The following is a 5,274-nucleotide window of genomic DNA, read 5'->3' as shown; positions in this document are numbered from 1 at the left end:
ACAGTTTCAAACCAAATTGGTAGGACAGTTTCAATAATTAACACATTGCATACATTCTTCCTAGTGGTTAATTGCTGTACAAGATGCAGACATGATATCCCATTTACAAACACCATTAGAACAAAACCCTCTATTCATTAAGAGTATGTAATTATATATCTAATCTAACCACTTTGAATACACAGATACAAAATGAACATTCATCCGTGGCCTCTATTTTTGTTAAGATCTGTTATTTGAATATTAAAGGTGTATAAACTCTGCAAAATATTCTAAAACAGTCCAGTAGCCCATAATAGTATTGGGTATTCCACTTGACTGGCAATGTCAGAAATTGTACAAGTTTCATTTTGAAAAAATAATTTTTTTTAAATGGGAGCCTCAAATAGGTGCTCATTTAAGTTGTGGTGAATTACAGTTGCTAGTGACTGTTTATCTGTACCCAGAGCAGCACTGGAATATTAATTTCTGAAGAGGAGTCTCTTATTTTCCAGTGGTTCTGAGGAATAGCTTTTTTCTTATTTCTGTGAAAATTCTAGAGACCATTTCCCATGTAGAGTTTTTTTTTTTTTTTTTTTCGGAACCGGGGATTGAACTCAGATCCTTGCATTTGCCAGTCAATCACTTATCCTACTGAGCCATCTCCCTGGCCCCCCTCATGTAGAGTTTTTTATAGCTTGTCACTGCATCCCTTGAGGAAGGACCAAATGGTTCCTTGGGAACTGGGAATGAGGCTATGGTCTTGAGCTGTAGCACTCTCTTTGCAAACTGTCAGCCTTCTGGTTTCCCAACGAGACATTAGATGAGATGTCTCTTTGGAACCCCTTGCCGTGAGTGACAGTGACCTGTTTGGGAAGGTGAGCTGCCTCTAAGAGTTGTAGAATTTCCTACTTGTGTTTCGTAGATGATTGTTTTTAGTCAGCAAACTCCTTTCCAGATCCCTGCATGGGCATGGAGCACCAGAAAGGCACATTAGAGTCTGTATGGGTATATAGCTTCTTGCTTTTTTTCTAATATCAATGCCCAGTAAGTATGACATCTACTTTTTCAGCTGAGTTCCCTGGGAAAAGTTAACCTTAATGACCTGTTGTGAAGTGACAGCTGCATACCCTGCCTTTTGATGTCACTCTTGGACAAAGGTACTTTGTCAGTGAACCACACCTTGTCAGGGTCTTGGAGGAACAGGTCACTGATGTCCTGCCTATTTGCTAGGTCTGGAAGATTGCTTGTTTAGGGGCTGAGGAGATGGCTCAGTAGAATAAATGCTTGCCTGGCAAGCACAAGGGTCTGAGTTCAATCCCTGGTTCCACCAAAAAAAAAAAAAAAAGATTGCTTGTTTATAAGAATGGCTAACTTCTGGGCCTGTAGGCATCAGAGAGGCAGGATTCAGAGTATTACAAGTTTTTATAAGAACCTCAGTGGTGTCTAAGAGCACGGCTTGATACTTAGCAAACCATTCCCATTATCCCCATGTAATCATGGTCTCAGGAATTGCTCAGACCTGCCAGTAATGGTACACATGCCTGTAGTCCCAGTATGAAGGAGGCTGAGGTAGAAGCACCACTGTGAGTTCAAGGCTAGCCTGGGCTACATAGTAAGCTCACAGCCAGTCTGGACTATACAGTGAGGCCCTGTCTCAAAACAAAGAATTGCTCTGACCTGATTGGGAGTTGGAACTTGTAATTTCTGACCTAAAGTCTTTTGTATAGCTGAAGCTGCTATTCCCCTCAGGAAGACTGTCCATCGGCAGTCACTTCATCTAACTTTTTGAGAAGTACACTACTTCTTATTCTAGTCTTTGAATCCCATGCAAAACAATTTCTCTCTTTTCTGATATGTACAGGAAAAAGGGTTTTCTTTTTTTTTTTTTTTTGCGGAACCGGGGATTGAACTCAGGCCCTTGTGCTTGCCAGGGAAGCACTTATTCCACTGAGCCATCTCCCCAGCCCCCCTTTTTTTTTTTTTTTTTTTTTTTTTTTTTTCTTTTTTTTTTTTGCGGAACCGGGGATTGAACTCAGATCCTTGCTTTTGCCGGTCAAGCGCTTATCCTACTGAGCCATCTCCCCGGCCCGGAAAAAGGGTTTTCTTAAGTCAGATATTTTATTTTACTATGCAGCAGAATCCACTTGTTGGCTGACTAGGTCAGGGAGTTCGGGCATAGTCCCAACAAGTAAAATCTCTTTTGGCCTTTGTTGGAATTTGAGAATTTCCAATTTTGTCAGTAAATCTCTTTCTAGTAAGGGAATAGAACACTATGGGACAATTAGAAACTTTTAGTTAAACATTTGGCCTTGAAAGTGACTCATCAGAGCAGGAGTAAAGAATCTACAACTAGGGTTTCCCTAGACTCCAACTATGACTGTAGATATAGAGGGTTTTCTGGAGAAGTAAGTCAAAACAGAGTGAAATAATTGAATTGGTTCACCCGTGATGCCTACCATTACCTGAGGTTCTTCGTGGGAAATAGTGATATCCATGGGTGGGGTATCTAGGTGCCCTTGGGCCTCTTTAGAGCAGGAAACAAGGCTTTTAGCTGGCCTGACCACTCTCCAAGAGCAGAAACAGCCCTCCAATGCCATAAGTCAGGCAAACAGGGCACCTTACACTTGGAGCAGGACCCAGGCAGTGTCTAGGTGTCTTGTACCAACTGTCCAGTCTTCTTGTACTCAGTCATCCTTGGATTTTCCCTTAGATGATGTGGGTGACTTTAGAGCATTCCCAAATACAATGGAGATAATTCTAGCTTTCTTCTTTTGACCCTCCTTCAGATCCTGATCGTTGAACACACAGAAGAAGCCACATCTAGCGATTAGGTCATGAGTACCTGGAGGCCTTGTCTGAAGTTTCCTCATTAAATATGTGGGAGAGACCTATGTCCCCCTAAGAGATAGAGATCTGAGGACAGGATCATCAAATATATCTCCCTCTCTTCCTTGAGGACTACTCTAAATACCATATTTTCTGGACTTTTCCTAAATAGTCACAAATACCTGAACATAATGGATTTCATTCCACCTATATTTTAAGCAGAAACAATTTAACTGAATTTTTTTTTTATTTATTTTTTTTTTATTTTCTTATTTTTTTTGGTGGTACTGGGAATTGAACTCAGGACCCCACACTTGCCAGGCAAGTGCTTATTAACTGAAAAATATTCTTACAATTCAAGCTGTCATTCTTTACCCAGTTCTTGACACTTCCTTGTTCATATTGAAACCAAGCCATATTTCAATAGTAGATAAATTATGCCTTTCTAAAATTGGCATTGTCAGAGTTATAACCTAGTAGAATCTGCAGGATGTGGTTCATGCAGTTTTTCGTAGCTTGTCTTGGAGCTTATAGAGAGACAGCTAGGTCTCAGCTCCTTAATGCAAAAGGAAGAGACCAAATGAGTCCACAAAGCATCCCCTTTGGAAACTCAAGTATTCACTAGACAAATGTCCAGAGGTAGGATGACGTTAGCTTCTTTCATAGAGGCATAGAAGAAACCCCTGGTTAGCATGGCTTTGTTTTATTTCTTGGTTCTCACTGCATCCTGCTCTCAGTAATTTCTTATGAGAAATTAGCTATTAATATTTTGCTTTGCAAAGCTGGGGAGATAGCTGAGCAGCTTAAGCGCCTGCTTAGCAAGTACAAGGTCCTGAGTTTGATCCCCAAAACAAAACAAAAAAAATTGTTTTGCCATCCTGGGGATAAAGGGTAGGTTCTTGCACATGTTGAGGCGAGCACTCTACCACTGAGCTACATTCTCAGTTCTTTCTTATTTATTTTATGTTTAGACCATGTCTTGCTGAGATTTAGACTGGCCCTGAGCCTGAAAACTTCTTTTCTGACTCCAAAATAGCTAGGGTTGAGGCCAGGGAGATGGCTCAGTGGAATAAGTGCTTCCCTGGCAAGCGCAAGGGCCTGAGTTTAACCCCCGTTCTGCAAAAAAAAAAAAAAAAGCTAGGGTTACAGATGTGTACCCCACAGAGGGCACAAGTGTACATCTCTGTATTGATGTACTCTGTTCGGTTATGTTTGAAACAGTATACGTTGTAGTGCCACCTGCTGACTTTGAACTCTGTGCAGCTCAGGCTGGCTCCCCCTCAGCCAGAAGAATTTTTTCAAGTACTATATTTGTTATGATATATGTATATGTACCCCCAAAGGCTTGTGGACTCCTAGCTGTTCTGAAAAGGTAGCTTCTAATAGTTTTTAGCAGCTTAATTGTTGTTACAGTGGAGAGAAGATCCTAGGAGCTGCCTATCTGTCATTCTAGTGACATCTATTTCTGCTAGGTTTTGGGTTTTTTGGTACACATTTTTGTTTGTTTCTAGTGAGCAACCTAGGGATTGCAATATGCATCTTTAACGTAGCCATTGTACTTCAGCTTAGTACTGACTTAATTGTGGAAAGCATAACAAATTGGTCATGTTCTTTTTTTACAACTATTAGACCTACGTATGGTATAGACTATTGAGTGTTTTAATTATTAATTTAAATCTTTTTGTGGTGGCACATGTCTGTGATCCTAACTGTTTGAGAGTCTGAGGCAGGAAGATCAAACATTAGAGGCCAATTTACTGAGACCCTATCTCACAAAATAAAAAAGAGCTGAAGATATAGCTAAGCAGTGGTGTGCTTATCTAACATGTGTAAGGTCCTGAGTTCCAGTCCCAGCACAGCAGGGGTGGAGGGAGGGAGACGGAGAGGGAGAGGGAGAGGACAGACAGACTTGTTATGTTGCTCAGGCTGGCCCCATAATCCTGGACTCAGGTGATCTTCCTGCCTCAGCTTCTCTAGTCATTGGAACTACAGGCATGACCCAGCTTTCTCTACTTAAGACAGTTTTTTAAGAAATCAAAGCCAGGTGTAGTGCATGATCATAATTCCAGTGAGGACAGAGGATTGCAAGTTCAAGGCTAGGATGGGCAACTAAGTGACTTGGTGAGACCCTGTGTTAAAATAAAAGATTTTTAGAAAGGCTGGTGCTATAAAGTCCTGGGTTTAGTTCCCAATACCACCAAAGGAAAAAAAATTAAAAGAAAGGAGAAAAAGTATACATGTTCCTATGATTTGGGTCGGTTCACTTCAGTTTGGTTTCTGGGGCGGGGTCTGGCTGCAGTTGAGGCTGGCCATGTACCTGGCCTGTGTGGTCCAGGGTAGTCTTGGATTTGTAGTCTCTTGCCCTGGCCTGACTGCCAGGTTTAACAGACTGCCCACTGTGACTGGCTTATACCTCTCTCTCTCTCTCTCTCTCTCTCTCTCTCTCTCTCTCTCTCTCTCTCTCTC

General features: G+C 41.4%; 1 protein-coding gene and 1 pseudogene across 1 annotated transcript in view; one reads left to right on the top strand and one right to left on the bottom strand.

Moving 5' to 3' along the window:
* Zgpat (zinc finger CCCH-type and G-patch domain containing) overlaps positions 1-5,274 on the top strand; it is a 32,314-nt gene that overhangs the window by 19,987 nt on the left and 7,053 nt on the right. The gene's annotated exons all lie outside the window — the stretch shown is intronic.
* The window catches only part of LOC105743950, a 7,125-nt pseudogene that overhangs the window by 1,473 nt on the left and 378 nt on the right, over positions 1-5,274 (bottom strand).

The sequence above is a fragment of the Octodon degus genome, unplaced genomic scaffold (assembly GCF_000260255.1).
Source record: "Octodon degus isolate 3935 unplaced genomic scaffold, OctDeg1.0 scaffold00194, whole genome shotgun sequence".
In the NCBI taxonomy this organism is placed as follows: Eukaryota; Metazoa; Chordata; class Mammalia; order Rodentia; family Octodontidae; genus Octodon; species Octodon degus.
This window is presented reverse-complemented; position numbering and strand designations above follow the sequence as displayed.